The sequence below is a fragment of the Capra hircus genome, chromosome 25, assembly GCF_001704415.2.
Source record: "Capra hircus breed San Clemente chromosome 25, ASM170441v1, whole genome shotgun sequence".
Taxonomy (NCBI): domain Eukaryota; kingdom Metazoa; phylum Chordata; class Mammalia; order Artiodactyla; family Bovidae; genus Capra; species Capra hircus.
Window position 1 is genome coordinate 34224695 of NC_030832.1, and position 24733 is coordinate 34249427.

At 39.1% G+C, this 24733-nt stretch overlaps 1 protein-coding gene and 1 pseudogene across 1 annotated transcript in view; one reads left to right on the top strand and one right to left on the bottom strand.

Annotated features, from left to right (window-relative positions):
• LOC102181832 (NADPH--cytochrome P450 reductase) overlaps nt 1-24733 on the top strand; it is a gene marked incomplete in the record, with an annotated part of 1163480 nt that overhangs the window by 251324 nt on the left and 887423 nt on the right.
• On the bottom strand, nt 18244-19789 carry LOC102187937 (annotated as a pseudogene).

A 24733-nucleotide genomic window follows, 5' to 3' on the forward strand; every position in this document is an offset into this window, starting at 1 on the left:
CACTCTCACATCCATACATGACCACTGGAAAAACCATAGCCTTGACTAGACAGATCTTAGTCGGCCAAGTAATGTCTCTGCTTTTGAATATGCTATCTAGGTTGGTCATAACTTTTCTTCCAAACAGTAAGCGTCTTTTAATTTCATGGCTGCTATCACCATCTGCAGTGATTTTGGAGCCACCCAAAATAAAGTCTGACACTGTTTCCACTGTTTCCCCATCTATTTCCCATGAAGTGATGGGACCGGATGCCATGATCTTCGTTTGCTGAATGGTGAGCTTTAAGCCAACTTTTTGGCTTAAGGAGACTCTTTCACTTTCATCGAGAGGCGTTTTAGTTCCTCTTCACTTTCTCCCATAAGGGTGGTGTCATCTGCATATCTGAGGTTATCGGTATTTCTCCTGGCAATCTTGATTACAGCTTGTGTTTCATCCAGTCCAGCGTTTCTCATGATCTACTCTGCATAGAAGTTAAATAAGCAGGGTGACAATATACAGCCTTGACATACTCCTTTTCCAATTTGGAGCCAGCCTGTTGTTCCATGTCCAGTTCTAACTGTTGCTTCCTGACCTGCATACAGATTTCTCAAGAGGCAGGTCAGGTGGTCTGGTATTCCCATCTCTTTCAGAATTTTCCACAGTTTATTGTGATCCACACCGTCAAAGGCTTTGGCATACTCAATAAAGCAGAAATAGATGTTTTTCTGGAATTCTCTTGCTTTTTCCATCATCCAGGGGATGTTGGCAATTTGATCTCTGGTTCCTCTGCCTTTTCTAAAACCAGCTTGAACATCAGGAAGTTCATGGTTCACGTATTGCTGAAGCCTGGCTTGCAGAATTTTGAGCATTACTTTACTAGCATGTGAGATGAGTGCAATTGTGCGGTAGTTTGAGCATTCTTTGGCATTGCCTTTCTTTGGGACTGGAATGAAAAATGACCTTTTCCAGTCCTGTGGCCACTGCTGAGTTTTCCAAACTTGCTGGCATAATGAGTGCAGCACTTTCACAGAATCATCTTCCAGAATTTGAAATAGCTCCACTGGAATTCCATCACCTCCACTAGCTTTGTTTGTAGTGATGCTTTCTAAGGCCTGCTTGACTTCACATTCCAGGATGTCTGGCTCTAGATGAGTGATCACACCATCATGATTATCTTGGTCATGAAGATCTTTTTTGTACAGTTCTGTGTATTCTTGCCACCTCTTCTTAATATCTTGTGCTTCTGTTAGGTCCATACCATTTCTGTCCTTTATCGAGCCCGTCTTTGCATGAAATATTCCCTTGGTATCTCTAATGTTCTTAAAGTGATCTCTAGTCTTTTCCATTCTGTTGTTTTCCTCTATTTCTTTACATTGATAGCTGAAAAAGGCTTTCTTACCTCTCCTTGCTATTCTTTGGAACTCTGCATTCAGATGCTTATATCTTTCCTTTTCTCCTTTGCTTTTCACCTCTCTTCTTTTCACAGCTATTTGTAAGGCCTCCCCAGACAGCCATTTTGCTTTTTTGCATTTCTTTTCCATGGGGATGGTCTTGATCCCTGTCTCCTGTACAGTGACACGAACCTCAATCCATAGTTCATCAGGCACTCTATCTATGAGATCTAGGCCCTTAAATCTGTTTCTCACTTCCACTGTATAGTCATAAGGGATTTGATTTAGGTCATACCTGAATGGTCTAGCGGTTTCCCCTACTTTCTTAAATTTAAGTCTGAATTTGGTAATTAGGAGTTCATGATCTGAGCCACAGTCAGCTCCTGGTCTTGTTTTTGTTGACTGTATAGAGCTTCTCGATTTTTGCTGGAGAGAATATAATCAATCTGATTTCGGTGTTGACCATCTGGTGATGTTCATGTGTAGAGTCTTCTCTTGTGTTGTTGTCAGAGGGTGTTTGCTATGGCCAGTGCATTTTCTTGGCAAAACTCTATTAGTCTTTGCCCTGCTTCATTCCTCATTCTAAGGCCATATTTCCCTGTTAATTCAGGTGTTTCTTGACTTCCTACTTTTGCATTCCAGTCCCCTATAAGGAAAAGGACATCTTTTTTGGGTGTTAGTTCTAAAAGGCCTTGTAGGTCTTCATAGAACCGTTCAACTTCAGCTTCTTCAGCATTACTGGTTGGGGCATAGACTTGGATAACTGTGATATTGAATGGTTTGCCTTGGAGACAAACAGAGATCATTCTGTCGTTTTTGAGATTGCATCTAAGTACTGCATTTCGGACTCTTTTGTTGACCCTGATGCCTACTCCATTTCTTCTGAGGGATTCCTGCCCACAGTAGTAGATATAATGGTCATCTGAGTTAAATTCACCCATTCCAGCCCATTTTATTTATTTATTTATTTTAATTTTTACTTTATTTCACTTTACAATACTGTATTGGTTTTGCCACACATTGACATGAATCCACCACGGGTGTACATGTGTTCCCAAACATGAACCTCCCTCCCACCTCCCTCCCCATAACATCCCTCTGGATCATCCCCGTGAACCAGCCCCAAGCATGCTGTATCCTGCATCAGACATAGACTGGCGATTTGATTCTTACATGATAGTATACATGTTTCAATGCCTTTCTCCCAAATCATCCCACCCTCTGCCTCTCCCTCTGAGTCCAAAAGTCCACTATACACATCTGTCTCTTTTTTTTGCTGTCTTGCATACCGGGTCATCATTGCCATCTTTCTAAATTCCATATATATGTGTTAGTATACTATATTGGTGTTTTTCTTTCTGGCTTACTTCACTCTGTATAATCGGCTCCAGTTTCATCCATCTCATGAGAACTGATTCAAATGTATTCTTTTTAACGGCTGAGTAATACTCCGTTGTGTATATGTACAACAGCTTTCTTATCCATTCACCTGCTGATGGACATCTAGGTTGTTTCCATGTCCTGGCTATTATAAACAGTGCTGCGATGAACATTGGGGTACATGTGTCTCTTTCAATTCTGGTTTCCTCGGTGTGTATGCCCAGCAGTGGGATTGCTGGGTCATAAGGTAGTTCTATTTGCAATTTTTAAAGGAATCTCCACACTGTTCTCCATAGTAGCTGTACTAGTTTGCATTCCCACCAACAGTGTAGGAGGGTTCCCTTTTCTCCACACCCTCTCCAGCATTTATTGCTTGCAGATTTTTGGATCGCAGACATTCTGACTGGTGTGAAGTGGTACCTCATTGTGGTTTTGATTTGCATTTCTCTAATAATGAGTGATGTTGAGCATCTTTTCATGTGTTTGTTAGCCATCCGTATGTCTTCTTTGGAGAAATGTCTGTTTAGTTCTTTGGCCCATTTTTTGATTGGTTCGTTTAGTTTTCTGGAATTGAGCTGCAGGAGTTGCTTATATATTTATGAGATTAATTCTTTGTCAATTGCTTCGTTTGCTATAATTTTATCCCATACTGAAGGCTGTCTTTTCACCTTGCTTATAGTTTCCTTTGTTGTGCAGAAGCTTTTAAGTTTAATTAGGTCCCATTTGTTTATTTTTGCTTTCATTTCCAATATTCTGGGAGGTGTGTCATAGAAAACCCTGTTGTGATTTATGTTGGAGAGTGTTTTGCCTATGTTCTCCTCTAGGAGTTTTATAGTTTCTGGTCTTACGTTTAGATCTTTAATCGATTTTGAGTTTATTTTGTGTATGGTGTTAGAAAGTGTTCTAGTTTCATTCTTTTGCAAGTGGTTAACCAGTTTTCCCTGAAACACTTGTTAAAGAGATTGTCTTTTCTCCATTGTGTATTCTTGCCTCCTTTGTCAAAGATAAGGTGTCCGTAGGTGCGTGGATTTATCTCTGGGATTTCTGTTTTGTTCCATTGATCTGTATTTCTGTCTTTGTGCCAGTACCATACTGTCTTGATGACTGTGGCTTTGTAGTAGAGCCTGACGTCAGGCAAGTTGATTCCTCCAGTTCCATTCTTCTTTCTCAAGATTGCTTTGGCAATTCGAGGTGTTTTGTATTTCCATACAAATCTTGAAATTATTTGTTCTAGTTCTGTGAAAAATATGGCTGGTAGCTTGATAGGGATTGCATTGTATTTGTAAATTGCTTTGTGTAGTATACTCATTTTCACTATATTGATTCTTCCAATGCATGAACATGGTATATTTCTCCATACATTAGTGTCCTTTTTGATTTCTTTCATCAGTGTTTTATAGTTTTCTATATATAGGTCTTTAGTTTCTTTAGGTAGATATATTCCTAAGTATTTTATTCTTTTCGTTGCAATGGTGAATGGAATTGTTTCCTTAATTTCTCTTTCTATTTTCTCATTACTAGTGTTTAGGAATGCAAGGGATTTCTGTGTGTTGATTTTATATCCTGCAACTTTGTTATATTCATTGCTGAGCTCTAGTAATTTTCTGGTGGAGTCTTAATAGGGTTTTCTATGTAGAGGATCATGTCATCTGCAAACAGTGAGTGTTTTACTTCTTTTCCAATTTGGATTCCTTTTATTTCTTTTTCTGCTCTGATTGCTGTGGCCAAAACTTCCAAAACTATGTTGAATAGTAGCGGTGAAAGTGGGCACCCTTGTCTTGTTCCTGACTTTAGGGGAAATGCTTTCAATTTTTGACCATTGAGGATAATGTTTGCTGTGGGTTTGTCATATATAGCTTTTATTATGTTGAGGTATGTTCCTTCTATTCCTGCTTTCTGGCGAGTTTTTATCATAAATCGTTGTTGAATTTTGTCAAAGGCTTTCTCTGCATCTATTGAGATAATCATATAGCTTTTATTTTTCAATTTGTTAATGTGATGTGTTACATTGATTGATTAGTGGATATTGAAGAATCCTTGGATCCTTGGTATAAAGCCCACTTGGTCATGAAGTATGATCTTTTAAATGTGTTGCTGGATTCTGTTTGCTAGAATTTTGTTAAGGATTTTTGCATCTATGTTCATCAGTGACATTGGCCTGTAGTTTTCTTTTTCTGTGGCATCTTTGTCATGGTTTGGTATTAGGGTGATGGTGGCCTCATAGAATGAGTTTGGCAGTTTACCTTCCTCTGCAATTTTCTGGAAGAGTTTGAGTAGGATAGGTGAAGCTCTTCTCTAAATTTTGGTAAAATTCAGCTGTGAAGCCATCTGGACCTGGGCTTTTGCTTGCTGGAAGATTTCTGATTACAGTTTCAATTTCTGTGCTCGTGATGTGTCTGTTAACATTGTCTATTTCTTCCTGGTTCAGTTTTGGAAAGTTGTACTTTTCTAAGAATTTATCCATTTCTTCCAAGTTGTCCATTTTATTGGCATATAATTGCTCATAGTAGTCTCTTATGATCTTTGTATTTCTGTGTTGTCTGTTGTGATCTCTCCATTTTCATTTCTAATTCTATTGATTTGATTTTTCTCCTTTTGTTTCTTGATGAGTCTGGCTAATGGTTTTTCAATTTTATTTATACTTTCAAAGAACCAGCTTTTGGCTTTGTTGATTTTTTCTATGGTCTCCTTTGTTTCTTTTGCATTTATTTCTGCCCCAATTTTTAAGATTTCTTTTCTTCTACTGACCCTGGGGTTCTTCATTTCTTCCTTTTCTAGTTGCTTTAGGTATAGAGTTAGGTTATTTATTTGACTTTTTTCTTGTTTCTTGAGGTATGCCTGTATTGCTATGAACCTTCCCCTTAGCACTGCTTTTATAATGTCCCACAGGTTTTGGGTTGTTGTGTTTTCATTACCATTCATTTCTATGTATATTTTGATTTTTAAAAAATGTCTTCTGTGATTTGTTGGTTATTCAGCAGCATGTTGTTCAGTCTCCATATGTAGGAACTTTTAATAGTTTTTCTCCTGTAATTGAGATCTAATCTTACTGCATTATGGTCAGAAAAGATGCTTGGAATGATTTGAATTTTTTTGAATTTACCAAGGCCTAGGATGTGGTGTATCCTGGAGAAGATTCCCTGTGCGCTTGAGAAAAAGGTGAATTTCATTATTTTGTGGTGAAATGTCCTATAACTATCAATTAGGTCTAACTGGTCTATTGTATCACTTAAAGTTTGTGTTTCCTTGTTAATTTTCTGTTTAGTGGTCTATCCCTAGGTGTGAGTGGGGTATTAAAGTCTGCCACTATTATTGTGTTATTGTTAATTTCCCCTTTCATACTTGATAACATTTGTCTTACATATTGCAGTGCTCCTATATGGAGTGCATATATATTGATAATTGTTATATTTTCTTCTTGGATTGATCCTTTGATCATTATGTATTTCCTTCTTTGTCTCTTTTCACAGCCTTTGTTTTAAAGTCTATTTTATCTGATATGAGTATTGAAACTCCTGCTTTCTTTTGGTCTCTATTTGCGTGGAATATCTTTTTCCAGCCCTTCACTTTCAGCCTGTATGTGTCCCTTGTTTTGAGGTAGGTCTCTTGTGGACAACATATATAGGGGTCTTGTTTTTGTATCCATTCAGCCAGTCGTTGTCTTTTGCTTGGGGCATTCAACCCATTTACATTTAAGGTAATTATTAATAAGTATGATCCCATTGCTATTTACTTTATTGTTTGGGGTTCAAGTTTATACATCCTTTGTGTGTTTCCTGTCTAGAGAAGATCCTTTAGCATTTATTGGGGAGCTGGTTTGGTTGTGCTGAATTCTCTCAGCTTTTGCTTGTCTGTAAAGCTTTTGATTTCTCCTTCATATTTGAATGAGATCCTTGCTGGGTACAGCAATCTGGGCTGTAGGCTATTTTCTTTCATCACTGTAAGTATGTCTTGCCATTCTCTCCTGGCCTGAAGAGTTTTTATTGAAAGATCAGCTCTTATCCTTATGGGAATCCCCTTGTGTGTTATTTGTTGTTTTTCCCTTGCTGCTTTTAATATTTGTTCTTTGTGTTTGATCTTTGTTAATTTGATTAAGATGTGTCTTGGGGTGTTATGCCTTGGGTTTTTCCTGTTTGGAACTCTGGGTTTCTTGGACTTGGGTGATAATTTCCTTCCCCATTTTAGGGAAGTTTTCAGCTATTATCTCCTCAAGTATCTTCTCATGGTCTTTCTTTTTGTCTTCTTCTTCTGGGACTCCTGTGATTCGAATGTTGGGGCGTTTAACACTGTCCTGGAGGTCTCTGAGATTGTCCTCATTTCTTTTAATTCGTTTTTCTTTTTTCCTCTCTATTTCATTTATTTCTACCATTCTATCTTCTACCTCACTAATCCTATCTTCTGCCTCCGTTATTCTACTATTTGTTCCCTCCAGTGTGTTTTTGACCTCATTTGTTGCATTATTCACTACATATTGACTCTTTTTTATTTCTTCTAGGTCCTTGTTAAACCTTTCTTGCATCTTCTTAATCCTTGTCTCCAGGCTATTTATCTGTGATTCCATCTTATTTTCAAGATTTTGTATCATTTTCACTATCGTTATTCAGAATTCTTTATTAGGTAGATTTCCTATCTCTTCCTCTTTTGTTTGGTTTGGTGAGCATTTATCCTGTTCCTTTACCTGCTGGGTATTCCTGTTTCTTCATCTTGTTTATATTGCTCTGTTTGGGGTGGCCTTTCTGTATTCTGGGAATTTGTGGAGTTCTCTTTATTGTGGAGTTTCCTTGCTTGGGTGGGGTTTTATAGGTGGCTTATCAAGGTTTCCTGGTTAGGGAAGCTTGTGTCAGTATTCTGGTGGGTGGGGCTGGACTTCTTCTCTCTGGAGTGCAGTGAAGTGTCCAGTAATGAGTTATGAGATGTCAGTGGGTTTGGAGTGACTCTGGGCAGCCTGTATATTGAAACTCAGGGGTGAGTTCCTGTGTTGCTGGAGAATTTGCATGGTATGTCTTGCTCTGGGACTTGTTGGCTCTTGCATGGTGCTTGGTTTCAGTGTAGGGGCTTCTCTGGTGGCTCAGAGGTTAAAGTGTCTCACTGCAATGTGGGAGACCTGGGTTCGATCCCTGGGTCAGGAAGATCCCCTGGAGAAGGAAATGGCAACCCACTCTAATATTCTTGCCTGGAGAATCCCATGGATAGAGGAGCTTGGTGGGCTACAGTCCACTGGGTCACAAAGAGTCGGACATGACTGAGCGACTTCACTTTCACTTTCACTTTCATGGAGGCGTTTGATGAACTCCTGTCAATTAATGTTTCCTGGAGTCAGGAGTTCTCTGGTGTTCTCAGGATTTGGACTTAAGCCTCCTGCTTCTGTTTTTCAGTCTTATTTTTACAGTAGCCTCAAGACTTCTCCATCTATATAGCACCATTGATAAAACATCTAGGTTAAAGATGAAAAGTTTCTCCACAGTGAGGGACACCCAGAGAGGTTCACAGAGTTATATAGAGAAGAGAAGAGGGAGGAGGGAGATAAAGGTGACCAGGATGAGGTGAGGTGGAATCAAAAGAGGAGAGAGCAAGCTAGCCAGTAATCACTTCCTTATGTGCGCTGCACAGTCTGGACCACTCAGAGATGTTCATGGAGTTATACAGAGAAGAGAACACGGAGAAAGGAGACAGAGGTGGCCAGGAGGATAAAGGGGGGAATCAAAAGGAGAGAGACAGATCCAGCCGGTAATCAGTTCCCTAAGTCTTCTCCACCGTCCAGAACACACAAAGAGATTCACAGAGTTGGGCAGAGAAGAGAAGGGGGAGGGAGGAGATAGGCGACCTGGTGGAGAAAAAGGAGAGTCCAAATGGGGAGAGAGCAGTCAAGCCAGTAATCTCACTCCCAAGTAAAAATGGGTACTGAAGATTGGGTTCTTAAAGGTACAAAATTGATACTAAATATCAAAAAGCAAAGATTAAAAATCTAGAGTAGAGGTTGGATTTTCCAAAATACAATAATAAAGAAAAAGAGAAAAAAAATTCACAAAGATTATAAAATATATATATATATATGAAGTTTGCTTTAAAGAATAGAGTCTCTCTTTTTTTTTGCAAAGTAATAGTAGGTTATAAACATGAAAATTAAAGGAGTAATAGAGGACTTAAAATTAAAAAATTAAAATTAAAAAAGTATAGTAAAAATAGTAAAATTATATCTAGGACTTTCTCTGGTGGTGTTGTGGGCAGTGTGGAGTCAGTTCATTTTTGGATAGTTCCTTGATCCAGCTTATATTTCTCAAGATCTATAGGCCCCCTTCCTATGTAGTCAGTACTATCTACAGGGTTTTAATGTATTGCACCTGTCACTTCCAAGGAGGGCCCCTCTGTTTTAGCTTCTTCTGTTCGCTAGTCTCTTCAGTGTCTAATTTCCACCCTGGCACAAGGGGGCGGTGGTGGACACTCTTTTAGGCTCACTTGTTCAGTTGTGCTGTGGGGAGGGAGGGACACTGCAAACAAATAACACTGGCGTGTGCTCGCAGTGTCTCAGCCACACTGGGTGTGCCCCCACTCACGGCGTGTGTGCTTTCCCTGTCTGCACTACTCATGCTCTAGGTTGCTCTGCCGGGAATTGTCTGAGGCTGGCCCTGGGTTGTATGCACTTGCCAGGTCTAAGCCGCTCAGGTTCAGGCACTCGGGTAGTCCTCAGAGGCACAGACTCGGTTGGGCCTGCGTTTTGTGCCCTTCCCAGGTCCGAGCAGCTCGGGTGACCAGGTGTTTGGTGAGCGAGGTTGCTGCGACTCACCCCCTCCCGTTCCTGCTGCTCAGTTTTCTGGGTGTACAACCGGTGCACCTTCTACAGCGGATGTTGACCGTCCAGAACCCCAAGAAGTCTTGGTTAGCAGTGAAGCCTGTTTGTAGTTTGGCAGATGATTCCTCTCTGGGGCCATGACTGCCCCCTTCCAGCTCTGGCCGCCCCCTTCCAGCTCTGGCTGCCTTCGCCTGCCTGTCACTGAGGGGAATGGGTGGTCTGAAGCCAGCCAGCTGTGCTCAGTCCTTTCTGTGAGCAGGCCTGATGGTTTCTTAGGTTAGGGCTTTTAGCATAGCTCTAGTCAGTCCTTTGTTCTGTGAGAGGGCCTCCTTTTGAAGACAATTGGCTGCTTTTCCAGATGCTTGATGTCCTCTGCCAGCATTCAGAAGTTGTTTTGTGGAATTTTCTCAGCGTTCAAATGTTCTTCTGATGAATTTGTGAGGAAGAAAGTGGTCTCCCCATCCTATTCCTCTGCCATCTTAGGACTGCCCCCTGCAGTATTCATTTTAAATAAACTAAGGCCACACAAGCTAATAATTTGACAAATTCTTATAAATATAATAGGCCAACTACAAAAGACAAAAAATAATTTAAAATGTTTAATAAATGCTCAGAGGATACAGCTATGTTAAATACCTGTGATCAAAATGTTTACCCTATTTGGTGAACAATTTCCTTTGAATTACTTTCCTTAATGCTCTTTGAACATCTTTGTTTTGAAGGCTGTAGATCAAAGGATTTAGCATAGGACTCACAAAGATATAAAAAACAGCTCCAATTTTTCCCTGTTCTACATATGTCTCAGAAGGGGGTCTCAGAGGCATGCAGAACAATGTCCCATAAAATATAGTGACAGCCCTCAGGTGAGATCCACAGGTGGAGAAGGCCTTGTGCCTCCCTTCTGCAGAATGGATACACAGAATTGTTGTGAAGATGAAAATGTAGGAGATGAGGTGATGGTGAGAGAACACATGAGGTTGAAACCAGCCCCCACGAACATGGCAGTCTCTTTGACATAAATATCTGAGCAAGCCAAGATTAAGAGCAGTGTGTCTGCATAGTGTAAGTGGTTGATTTCATTGGGTCCACAGAAGGAGAGATGGAGCATCAGGATGATCTAGGCAAGACCATTTGCAAAGTGTTAAATATAAGGATCAGCAACAAGAGAAAGGTAGACACCTTGGGACATCTTGCTGCCATATAACAAGGGTTTGCAGATGGCCATGTAGTGATCATAAGCCATCACTGCCAAAATATAATAATCTGTGATCACCAGGGAAATGAAAAAGTGAAATTGTATGACACAACCAAGGAAGGAAATATCTTTTCTCTTTGATAAGAGATTGACCAGCATCTGAGGAGTGACATTGGTGGCATAACAGAGATCTACAAAGGCGAGGTGGCTGAGGAAGAAGTACATTGGAGTCTGAAGCTTTGAGTCAGTTCTGATTAACAAAATCATGCCCACATTACCGACGACTATGATCAGGTAGATGACTAGGAAGATCACAAAAAGGACAGGCTGCAAGTCAGCTCGATCTGTCAGTCCCAGGAGGATAAACTCAGTCACCTCTGTATAGTTTTCCTTTAACATTGTGTTTGCTCAGCTTCCAACAATGGCTAAAGAAATGGAAATAAAATTCATTTGTCTTTTATCATTTTTTCATTTCCTACATCATGTCATTTAATACTTATTCCTTTTCTTTCAGACTTGTAAATACATGTGACGTGAAGAAATAGCCTCAGTTCAGTTCAGTTCAGTTCAGTTCATTCGCTCAGTCGTGTCTGACTCTTTGCGACCCCATGAATCGCAGCACACCAGGCCTCCCTGTCCATCACCAACACCCGGAGTTCACTCAGACTCACGTCCATCGAGTCAGCGATGCCATCCAGCCATCTCATCCTCTGTCGTTCCCTTCTCCTCCTGCCCTGAATCCCTCTCAGCATCAGAGTGTTTTCCAATGAGTCAGCTCTTCGCATGAGGTGGCCAAAGTACTGGAGTTTCAGCTTCAGCATCATTCCCTCCAAAGAAATCCCAGGGCTGATCTCCTTCAGAATGGACTGGTTGGATCTCCTTGCAGTCCAAGGGACTCTCAAGAGTCTTCTCCAACACCACAGTTCAAAACATCAAGTCTTCGGTGCTCAGCCTTCTTCACAGTCCAACTCTCACATCCATACATGACCACTGGAAAAACCATAGCCTTGAATAGACGCACCTTTGTTGGCAAAGTAATGTCTCTGCTTTTGAATATGCTATCTAAGTTGGTCATAACTTTTCTTCCAAGGAGTAAGCATCTTTTAATTTCATGGCTGCAGTCACCATCTGCAGTGATTTTGGAGCCCCCCAAAATAAAATCTGACACTATTTCCACTGTTTCCCCATCTATTTCCCATGAAGTGATGGCACAAAGTGATGGGACCAGATGCCATGTTCTTCGTTTTCTGAATGTTGAGCTTTAAGCCAACTTTTTTTTCACTCTCCACTTTCACTTTCATCAAGAGGCTTTTTAGTTCCTCTTCACTTTCTGCCATAAGGGTGGTGTCATCTGCATATCTGAGGTTATTGATATGTCTCCCAGCAATCTTGATTCCAGCTCAGTAAACTTGTAATTGATGTTTTCTATAATTAGCTTAACATAGAGCTCCTTTATGTACATTCACACTTTTATATAAAGCAGTCATATTTTCAATGCTTTTCTGCAAGTCTTTTCATATTTGAAAAACATTTCTCTTTTCTGCAAATACTACTATGAAATGTTTACTTATAGTTTCTTTGAATATTGCTTTTCTTTGAAATTATTAGTCTTTGCTTCTTAGTATCCCTTTTGATGTAGTATCTAAAGCAAAAGAATCTGCCTGCTTGCAGGAGACATGAGTTTGACCCCTGGGTCAGGAAGATCCCCTGGAGAAGGAAATGGGTACCCACTGAAATATTCTTGCCTGGGAAATCCCATGGACAAAAAAGCCTTGTGGGCTGCAGCCCATGGAATCATAAAAGAGTCCTACATGATTTAGTGAGTCAGCAATAACACTATCTTAAGCATCAGTCATTGAAGCTCATGTGTTTTCTCAGCTACATAGACTTAAGGAAGTGGTACACATATGTCTTTGTAGAAATAGAATCTGTCTACCTACCCCTGTAGGACCAAGATCATTTTCAAGCTGATCCCTCACTCTGCAATGCATGTTCATTTTCCCCACTTGTGTCTATCTCAGGTGGCCCTCACATCACCAAAGCTTACTTAACTTTTACAATTTTAGCTAAGGACATTCTTGGATTTGTGTATCATAACCAATTATTGGGTGTAAAAATTGATTCATGGGACTTAAATCAGTGTTTTTGTTTAAAAATAGATAAGCATACAGTACTAAATGATTTGTGTATGTGCATAGGTATACACACACACAGCCACACCCACATCCACACACACAGCCACACACACACACACACAGCCACACACACACACACACATATAGATAGATAGATACATAGATAGATAGATAGATAGATAGATAGAGAGAGAGAGAGAGAGAGAGAGAGAATTAAACAGCCTAAAAGGTAATGATTAAAGGAAAATATTCCCAGGTGGATCAGAAGGTAAAGAATTTGCCTGCAATGCAGGAGACCTGAGTTCTGTCCCTGGATCAGGAAGATCCCCTGGAGAAGAAAATGGCAATCCACTCCAGTATTCTTGCCTGGAGGATTTCATGGACAGAGGAGCCTGGGGGAGGATATAGCCCATGTGGTAGCAAAGAGTAGGACATGACTGAGTGATTAACACACACACAATATACTGAAACTCACCCCATGGGAGAATGCAATCATTGCAAAAGATTGTGAAACACATCCCCAAATCATAATGATTTTGCTGTAACCATGCTTCATTTTAACTCTTTCAAAAAGTAAAGAAAAATGCTAGAGCATGAATTAAATATGTTCTTTAAAGCATATGTCATACTGTTAATAACAACAATAATAAAATTACACATACAGCTGAATCAATAGGTAAGAAATCATAAGATTCACATCCCAATATCTCTGCAGGATAAAAATTGCCATTACAACGATCCTGCAAAAAAAAAAAAACTACGTTTTTTTTTTCAATAGCTCAGACACAGATGTGTCAATGTTATACTGGCTCTTATTAATAACTACAGTACTAAAGGATGGACACTGGTCACATTGTAAAGCACATGGTAAATGAACCACTCCTGCTTTCTTGCCCACTTGCATTAACTCATTCTGCTTTTAAGAATTTTGGACCTACTAAGTAGGGTAGTAAAGGGCAAGACAAGTCACCTAAATCAATGAAATCATAATTATTTAAGTTCATAACATTATAGCAAGTGTCATAATGAGAAACCATTATTTTGGTTCTGGGATTGCATCTAATGCCTCTGTTTATGGTCATTCATCAAAAACCGAAATAATATATCCAATCTTTTTGTGTGTGTGTGTGTTTGAAAATGAGACAGTGCAAGGAACGAACATTCCAGATAATTTAACGATACTGATACTTTATGGCAATAACCTTCTTTTACAAAAATAGAACACAACATCCTACATGGTTGAGCTGGGAAACTCAGAGAGAAGTATTTGCAAGTGGACAGAAGTAGCTCTGGAACAAATAAATTTTGTACTTTTGATACCCTCACCATTGAGGCTGTCTCATGTGGCCTTTGACATAGTTTTTTCCATTATTATGTTACTCTACTGTACATTTATAAATATTTATATCCCTGGATTGGAAAGATCCCCTAGAGAGGGGAAATGCCACCCACTCCAGTTCTCTGGCCTGGAGAATTCCATGGGCTATATGATCCATAGGGTTTCAAAGAGTCAGACATGACTGAGTAACTTTCACATGCTCTTTAAGAACAGCAAATTTAAACCAAGACACTTGCTAATTCATCAGAGAATGTTTCAAGCATAAGTTTTAGTTATTAAAATACTTATTTGTAAATCACAACGTATATTTTAACAATAACTAATCCTACCTGTGAAAGAAGAGAGATTTTTTTCAGAGACAGCATGGATGTGGAGAAACTTGGGACCTTATAAGCTAGGCTTTAATTATTTCTAGTAGAAGTCTTTCAGACTATTAACAATCACAACAAATCTCTTCTTTTTAAAGAATAAACTAACAAGGCGTCTGGCCAATACCTTTCATTTGTTTTTTAATTGATTAAAAATTAAAAATTCAATTGATTCCTCAAAACAAACAAACAAACAAATAAATTCTTTGGGAATTAAAATTAAAGCAAGAAATTCTCAGAAAAATTAAAAAAAAGGAGAATTAGTCTCACACAAATTCTCACTGAAATAAACTGATATAAGGGTATATAATGCACAGAAGAAAACTAAACTTGAAGACTAGGGGGAAAGAGAACAGTGAGAAATTCACTGACAAAGTTCACTAAAGTTAAAGGAATATTGATAATAAATAAACATTTAATATAATCATAATTACATTCATATATAATAATAATATTTAAAGTTCATTTTAAAATAAAAATTATTGTCAATAATTAAGTATATACTCCCAAATGATGCCACATAAGTTAGAAGCAGAATGTAACTAGAATTAAAATACTCTAAGGTACTTCTGTTATTTCATTAAAAAGTAGACTTACTGATTAATGGAGATTTCTGTCAAAAATTTTATGAATGAGGATTCCACTGTGTGATTAGTCACTTAGTCATGTCCGATTCTTTGTGACTCCAGGGACTGTAGGCCACCAGGCTCCTCTGTCCAAGGGGACTCTCCAGGCAAGAATACTGGAATGGGTTGCCATGCTCTCCTCCAGGGGAACTTCGCAACTCAAAGATTGAACTCAGGTCTCCTGCTTTGCAGGCAGATTCTTTACCATCTGAGCCACAGGGAAGCTTAAATAGACCATTGTGTATGTGTTTTAGTTGCTCAGTCATGTCCGACTTTTTGTGATCCCATGAACCAGGGCTCACCAGGCTCTTCTGGCTATGGGATACTCCAAGCAAGAATACTGGAGTGGGTTGCCATTTCCTTCTCCAGAAATAGGTTAGTACTAAGGCCTAAATATATTTGAGAAGTAGCTTGACATACTCAAATATTTTAAATGGATGTATAATGTACACAAAGGAAAAATCAAACAAACAAAAAACTTTTCCTCTAAAAGCAAAGGAGAAAAGGAAAGATATAGGCATTTAAATGCAGAGTTCCAAAGAATAGCAAAAAGAGATAAGAAAGCCTTCTTCAGCGATCAATGCAGAGAAATAGAGGAAAATAACAGGATGGGAAAGACTAGAGATCTCTTCAAGAACATTAGAGATACCAAGGGAACATTCCATGCAAAGATAGGCTCGATAAAGGGCAGAAATGGTATGGACCTAACAGAAGCACAAGATATTAAGAAGAGGTGGCAAGAATACATGGAAGAACTGTACAAAAAAGATCTTCACGACCCAGATAATCATGATGATGTGATCACTAATCTAGAGCCAGACATCTTGGCATGTGAAGTCAAGTGGGCCTTAGAAAGCATCACTACGAACAAAGCTAGTGGAGGTGATGGAATTCCTGTTGAGCTGTTTCAAATCCTGAAAGATGATGCTGTGAAAGTGCTGCACTCAATATGCCAGCAAGTTTGGAAAACTCATCAGTGGCCACAGGACTGGAAAAGGTCAGTTTTCATTCCAATTCCAAAGAAAGGCAATGCCAAAGAATGCTCAAACTACCGCACAATTGCACTCATCTCACAGGCTAGTAAAGTAATGCTCAAAATTCTCCAAGCCAGGCTTCAGCAATACGTGAACCCTGAACTCCCTGATGTTCAAGCTGGTTTTAGAAAAGGCAGAGGAACCAGAGATCAAATTGCCAACATCCCCTGGATCATGGAAAAAGCAAGAGAGTTCCAGGAAAACATCTATTTCTGCTTAATTGAGTATGCCAAAGCCTTTGACTGTGTGGATCACAATAAACTATGGAACATTCTGAAAGAGATGGGAATACCAGACCACTTGACCTGCCTCTTGAGAAATCTGTATGCAGGTCAGGAAGCAACAGTTAGAACTGGACATGGAACAACAGACTGGTTCCAAATAGGAAAAGGAGTACATCAAGGCTGTATATTGTCACCCTGCTTATTTAACTTCTATGCAGAGTACATCATGAGAAACGCTGGATTGGAAGAAACACAAGCTGGAATCAAGATTGCCGGGAGAAATACCAATAACCTCAGATATGCAGATGACACCACCCTTATGGCAGAAAGTGAAGAGGAACTAAACAGCCTCTTGATTAAAGTGAAAGAGGAGAGCGAAAAAGTTGGCCTAAAGCTCACCATTCAGAAAACGAAGATCATGGCATCTGGTCCCAACACATCATGGGAAATAGATGGGGAAACAGTGGAAACTGTGTCAGACTTTATTTTTTGGGCTCCAAAATCACTGCAGATGGTGATAGCAGCCATGAAATTAAAAGACGCTTACTCCTTGGAAGAAAAGTTATGACCAACCTAGATAGCATATTCAAAAGCAGAGACATTACTTTGCCAACTAAGGTCTGTCTAGTCAAAGCAATGGTTTTTCCTGTGGTCATGTATGGATGTGAGAGTTGGACTGTGAAGAAGGCTGAGCACTGAAGAATTGATTCTTTTGAACTGTGGTGTTGGAGAAGACTCTTGAGAGTCCCTTGGACTGCAAGGAGATCCAACCAGTCCATTCTGAAGGAGATCAAACCTGGGATATCTTTGGAGGGAATGATGCTGAAGCTGAAACTCCTGTACTTTTGCCACCTCATGCAAAGAGTTGACTCATTGGAAAAAACTCTGATGCTGGGAAGGATTGGGGGCAGGAGGAGAAGGGGACGACAGAGGATGAGATGGCTGGATGGCATCACGAACTCGAGGGATGTGAGTCTGGGTGAACTCCGGGAGTTGGTGATGGACAGGGAGGCCTGGCGTGCTGAGATTCATGGGGTTGCAAAGAGTCAGACACGACTGAGTGACTGAACTGAACTGAACTGAACTGATGATTTACAAGTTTTGAAAAATAGTTTGGAAATTATTAACCCTCCATATCTAACAAATTGTCATTGTCTTAGCAACATTTGAAAATTCTGACTTTTATAACTTTTTACTGTTTTGAGTATTATGGGTAGAATTATCTGGCCTTTATTAATTTTAGAGAGCAATAATAATGGTGTCTTGTTTTTTCATTGAATTTCTATGTGATATTCATTTTAAATACATTGAAATATCACAAGGTAATTACCCGACACATTCTTTCATGTCTCGTAAGTGAATTACAAAAGAAAAAAAAAAACGACAAAAAGGGACTTATTAATTTAATATTGTCTTTAATTTGTCAGAGAATGCAAAATATTACATACCACTTACCAAATGTGTTGGAGAAGGCAATGGCAACCCACTCCAGTACTCTTGCCTGCAAAATCCCATACACGGAGGAGTCTGGTGGGCTGCAGTCCATGGGGTTGTGATGAGTCGGACATGACTGAGTGACTTCACTTTCACTTTTCACTTTCATGCACTGGAGAAGGAAGTGGCAGCCCACTCCAGTGTTCTTGCCTGGAGAATCCCTGGGACAGGGGAGCCTGATGGGCTGCCGTCTATGGGTTGCACAGAGTCGGACAAGACTGAAGCGACTTAGCAGCAGCAGCAGCAGACCAAATGTGTACCCTATTCGACAAATAATTTGTCTTGAATCACTTTTTTAAAATTACTCTTTTAACATCTTTGTTCTGAAGGCTGTAGATCAAAGGGTTTAGCATAGGACTCAGAAAAATATAAAAAAACAGCTACAATTTTGCCCTATTCTACAGATGTCTCAGAAGGGGGCCTCAGATACATGCAGCACAGTATCCCATAAAATACAGTGACAGCTGTCAGGTGAGACCCACAGGTGGAGAAGGCCTTGTGCCTCCCTTCTGCAGAGCGGATACTCAGAATGGCTCTAAAGATGAAAATGTAGATGAGGATGATGGTGAGAGAACACGTGAGGTTGGAACCAGCCCCCACAAACATGGCAGTCTCTTTGGCATAAGTATCAGAGCAGGCCAGGACTAAGAGCGGTGGTCAGCACAGTAAAAGTGGTTGATTTCATTAAGTCCACAGGAGAGATGGAGCAACAGGATGGTCTGGGTAAGACCATTTGCAAAGCCATAAATATAAAATGTAGTAACAAAAGAGAGGCAGACACCTCAGGACATTTTGATGCTATATGAAAAGGGTTTGCTTTCTAAGGCCTGCTTGACTTCACATTCCAGGATGTCTGGCTCTAGGTGAGTGATCATACCATCATGATTATCTTGGTCTTGAAGATCTTTTTTGTACAGTTCTTCTGTGTATTCTTGCCACCTCTTCTTAATATCTTCTGCTTCGGTTAGGTCCACATCATTTCTGCCTGTCTAGTCAAGGCTATGGTTTTTCCAGTGGTCATGTATGGATGTGAGAGTTAGACTGTGAAGAAAGCTGAGCACCAAAGAATTGATGCTTTTGAACTGTGGTGTTGGAGAAGACTCTTGAGAGTCCCTTGGACTGCAAGGAGATCCAACCAGTCCATTCTGAAGGAGATCAACCCTGGGATTTCTTTGGAAGGAGTGATGCTAAAGCTGAAACTCCAGTACTTTGGACACCTCATGCAAAGAGTTGACTCATTGGAAAATACTCTGATGCTGGGAAGGATTGGGGGCAGGAGGAGAAGGGAACGACAGAGGATGAGATGGCTGGATGGCATCACTGACTCAATGGACATGAATCTGAGTGAACTCTGGGAGTTGGTGATGGACAGGGAGGCCTGGCGTGCTGCAATTCATGGGGTCACAAAGAGTCAGACACGACTGAGTAGCTGAACTGAACTAAACAAGGGTTTGCAGATGGCCATGTAGCGGTCATACATCATTGCTGTGAGCATATAGCTATCTGTGAACCCCAAGGAAATGAAAAAGTCAAACTGTATAAAGCAACCAAGGAAAGAAATAGTTTTTCTCTCAGATGAGAGATTTACCAGCATTTGAGGAGTTACATTGGTGGCATAACAGAGATCTACAAAGGAAAGGTGACTGAGGAAGAAGTACATTGGAGTCTGAAGCTTTGAGTCAGTTCTGATTAACAAAATCATGCTCACATTACTAACAACTGTGATCTGGTAGATGACTAGGAAGACCACAAATAAACAGATCACAACTCAGCTCGGTCTGTCAGTCCCAGGAGGATAAACTCAGTCACCTCTGTGTAGTTTTCCTTTAACATTGTGTTTGTTCAGCTTCCAATGATGTCTAAAGTAAAGGAAATAACAATAAATTGGTCCTTTGTCATTTTTTCCACTACTCACATTGTGTCATCTGAGGCCTATTCCTTTCAAACTCATAAATACTTGTGGTATAAAGAAATAACGTAGGAGACTTCCCTGGCAATCCAGTGGTTAAAACGTCACCTTCTAATGCAGTGCCTGTGTGTTTGGTTCCCAGTTAGACAGCTAAGATCCCAGATGCTTCATGGCCATAAAACCAAAACATAAAACTATCCTAATAATGTAACAAATTCAGTAAAGATTTTATAAATGGGCCACATCAAAAGTACTTTAAAGACCCAAATAAGCTAGTAAGCATGAACTATGTATTTTCAGTATCTAACTTAATGCAGTTTCTTTACATAAAGGAAATACAGTTTCTTTACATATTTTTAAATGTTTCTCTGCTATTCTTTTAATAGTTGAAAAGCTTTTATCTTTTCTAGAAAACATTAGCATGAATTGACCACTGATAATTTCTTTAAATATTGTTTCTCTTTGAAATTATGTTCCTTTATTTTTACTGTAATTTTGATGTGCTGTCTAAAGCATCAGTAATTAAAACTCATTTTTTCACAGCTAACGGGCTTAAGTAAGTGGAATAGAGATATCTTTATAGAAACAGTGTCTGTCTTCTAACCTGCCACTCTAACCTCAAGGTTATTTTAAAGATAGCCCCTCACCTTGCGATGTATGTTCATTTTATCCACTCTTGACTATCTCTGGTGGTCTTCACCAAATCTTACTTGACTTTTAAGACATCTCAAGATATCCTTGTCTTTCATTATTACAGTCAATTATTGAGGGCAAAAGTTGATTCCTGGGGTACAAAATAAACCAGTGTTTTTTTTTTTTTTTTTTGCAAAAACAGGTAAGCAATTAGTACATAAGTAATATGTGTATATTTTTATACATACACATGGTAACTATTAATTGAAGGAGCAATAATGTATTAAACATATTATTTGGGGAGAAATAATGTATTAAATGCATTAAACACATTGTTGGAGTAGTAATTGTAAGAGACAGAAAGAATAAAAGAAAAGCAGGCTCCAGCAAGGGCCACAAAAAAATTTATAATTATTGATAAACTGGATGCTATAAGGCATGAAACTCTTGGAACAAGTCCAGAGGAAACAATTCATAATCTTGAAAACAAGATATGATCCTGGGGTCGGAAAACCAACCCCAGACTGTTTCTCAACTGGCATCTCAGAGTCATGTGTTTTATGTATCTGGAGGAAAATCTATAGATAAGAATACTAGTCTTAGTTACTGATTTGTTATTGATTACTGTTTCCTAATTACTCAATGGTTAATGATCATTTTGTTCTTTGGCCCTAAAGGCCACGTGAGTTATAGTTTAACTCCCCACATATTCTTTCATTCACAGCTGAAAGTATAATAAAGCTGGCTTGGATTCAGTTTTGGCACCTTCACCTTGGAGCAGTGTTGGTCCCCTGATCCTTGCTTTTCTCTGAATTCTTGTGTCTCGTTCTCATTCTCTTGCTGTATCGTGCTTCTGGAAATCTTGCTTGTTGAGCTGGTCTTGACGGTAATAATGCATTAAGTGTGTTATTGGGGGAAAGTAATGTATGAAAAGTTTCCTCTTAGGACAAGAGACAATTATTCTAAGATGACGGACAGACACATCCCCAAACTGTGATGATTTTATTGTAACTCTACCTCATTTTAACTCTTGTAGGGAATAAGGACATATTCTACAACAATAATTCTAAGTTATTTAAAGCATGTAAAAGGAAACACTGATAATAATAATTATATTACCCATAAAGTTGAGAAAGTATGTAAAAAATCATAAAGTGCATTTCTCAACATTTGTGCATAAGGGAGACCATGAAGACCATGTTAGAAAAATCTACACTTTCTTTCAATAGCACATAACCAGGTATGTCATTGTTATAATGACACTTATTAATAGCTACAGTGCCAAGAATGGACATGGGTCACATTTAAATCACTTTGTAAATGAACCATGCCTGCCTTTTTTTTTTTTTCGATTTACACTATTTCATTATCCTCTTGAGATATGTGAACTTATTGACCAGGGTCATAAAATGAAAGAGAAGTCATCTAAATCAATTAAGATCACAATCATTTGGTTTTCCTTTTATAAATTCTTAAGATTATAGTTATCCATTGGAAGGACTGATGCTGAAACTGAAGCTCCAATACTTTGGCCACCTGATGCGAAGAACTAACTCATTTGAAAAGACCCTGATCCTGGGAAAGATTGAAGACAGGAGGTGAAGGGGATGACAGAGGATGAGATGGTTGGATGGCATCACCGACTTGATGGACATGAGTTTGAGTCATCTCCAGGAGTTGGTGATGGACAGGGAGGTCTGGTGTGTTGCAGTCCATGGGATTGCAAAGTGTCAAACATGACTGCCAATGGAAGTGAACTGAAGATTATAGTTCTTCTTGTAATAAGTAAACATACTTTAGGGTAAGGATTGTGTCTTTAGTATGTATTTATTGAATCCTTAACCTAAACTCCAAATAATTTACATCTCCATTCAATTTTCACTGTGACAGAATGAGACAGTGCAAGCAATAAACATTCCAGATCACTTACCTGAGTACTTTATGGTCACGACCTTTCTTTTCAAAAACAGAACACAGTATCTTACAAGATTGGGCAAGAAAAACTCAGAGAGAAGTGGAAGAAATGGCCAGTACTTAGAAAGGATGCTTGAATTTGAGTTACATTATAGCATTTCACCAACTGAAATGGCACTGATGGAGATGGCATCACCTAGTCAATGGACATGAGTTTGAGTACACTCTGGGAGTTGGTGATGGACAGGGAGGCCTGGCATGCTGCAGTCCATGAGGTCACAAAGAGTCAGACACAACAGAGCGACTGAACTGAACTGAACTGAACTGATACATTTCACAAACTGAATTGTGTCTTATATTTGATGCATCTGTTTATGACAGCCTTTTCTTGGGGTGGGCACATCACCTTCATCAGGTGAAAGCAATTAGAGGGGCGGGATAGTAGCAAGGGGGCTTCTCTGGTGGTTCAGATGGTAAAAAATCTGTCTGCAATGCAGGAAACACGGGTTCAATTCCTGAGTTGAGAAGATCCTCTGGAGAAAGGAGTACCTACCCACTCCAGTATTCTTGCCTGGAGGATTCCATAGACAGAGGATTCCAGTGGGTTACAGTCCATGGGGTAGCAAAGGGTTAAACATGACTGAAGAACTAACACTTTCTTTTTTTTTTTTTTTCATTCTCATAGCAGAAAGTACTCAATAAGCAGGAATTACTTAGCTGATGATCTAGGCACAGCTAATTCTTCTTTTACCTCCATTATAGAGAAAAAGAAGAAAAATAACTTTTAAAAGAACTTCACCTAGCTTATAAAATAATGATTTCCACACAACATTCAGTGAAGGATGTTTCTTCCATTGCATTTATTCTAAGTATGTACTGTTCTTTCCTACATTAATGCAAAAATTTTATTAAAATTAATTTAAGAATTATTAAAAAATTTGCTGTTTTATGAGAATAGGCTTCAGGCCATGACTTTATTCTGATTAAAATATTTATTTCTAGATTCCAAAATATTTTAATAATAACTAATCCTACCTATGAAAGAAGAGTGATTTCCCAGTGACAGCAAGGAAGTGAAAAACCTAAGGAGTTTATACCATTATTGTCACAGAGGAACCAAATCCCCAGGGTTGCATTATTTCTTACATAAAATCATTTAGACTATAAGCAAGTTTTTTACTCTTTTTACAATCTTAAGTCCATTGAGGACATAACTTCTTGCCACTCCCCAGTATCATCAGGGAATAAAATCTCCTGAAATGGTGAAGTAATGGGATCCATTATTTGTTTTAACTTATGCCTAAATGTCTTGATATTTTGAGACTTGATTTGGGGAACACATTAAGTTCTCCTGTTTGCAAGAAACAAGATGGAAGAGTTCATAATATAGGTAACCCATCAGATGATCAGACAGCTTTTGTTGCATTTGGACTACTTATTTCCTGATTCTGATCCTTGTTTTTTATAGTTCAGGTAGTTATAATAATAAACACATAGCAATGGGAACACTGTAGGTAGACATAATATAAATGAGCTGCTGATTCTTCCTTTATCAGTCTAGCCCATGTAGATCTATTGTCTTTTTTCTCTACATTTTTTCTGTCGTTCACTCATAGTTTAATCCTTAGATTCCATCAATAGAGCCCCTAGGGTAACTAGTTTGGAGTTTTGCCAGTGGGAGAAATCAAGAGCATAACACATGTGAGAGTAAGAGAAAAGTATCTAAATTTCTTTTCCATTTTTCTCCCAGTTTCATAATGAAGTGCTAGAGTAGCTGCATCTTTTCAAAGAAAATTCCTGCTGCGGTGTGGGTTGAGAAGGTGGTCTGGGGCATTCTTGCTGGATATAGTTTCACTGGACTCAGTAGTTCTTGTGTTGGCCTCTTCAGGTCTGGGAATAAAATTGCATTCTAGGCTTAGCCACAGATACTTTAATTTCTTGGACTGATTTCTTTAACTCTGACTGCATTCTCTTTATAAATTTGTTCCATTAAATTCTCTTTAGTTAAAACATCTGAGTAGAATTTTGTTTCTCATCCCTTACTTACAACAGCGTGTCACACGATAGTTATTCAATAAATACTGCAGTAGAATAGGCATTTCTGGCTTAAATATTGCTGGATGCTAAAAGGGTCATTAAACCACCATCCTTCTGGACCATGGGTCACTTGCAGTCTAAACACAAGAATCAGAGATTAACATTACTGGGATTATCACAGATAAAATTGAATTTGAGAATGTCTTAGAGGTGTTTTTCTGTCCCCTTTTTTTGACAACTGGAATCACCCAGGCACAGCAGAGCAGTGAGATAACCACTGCTCC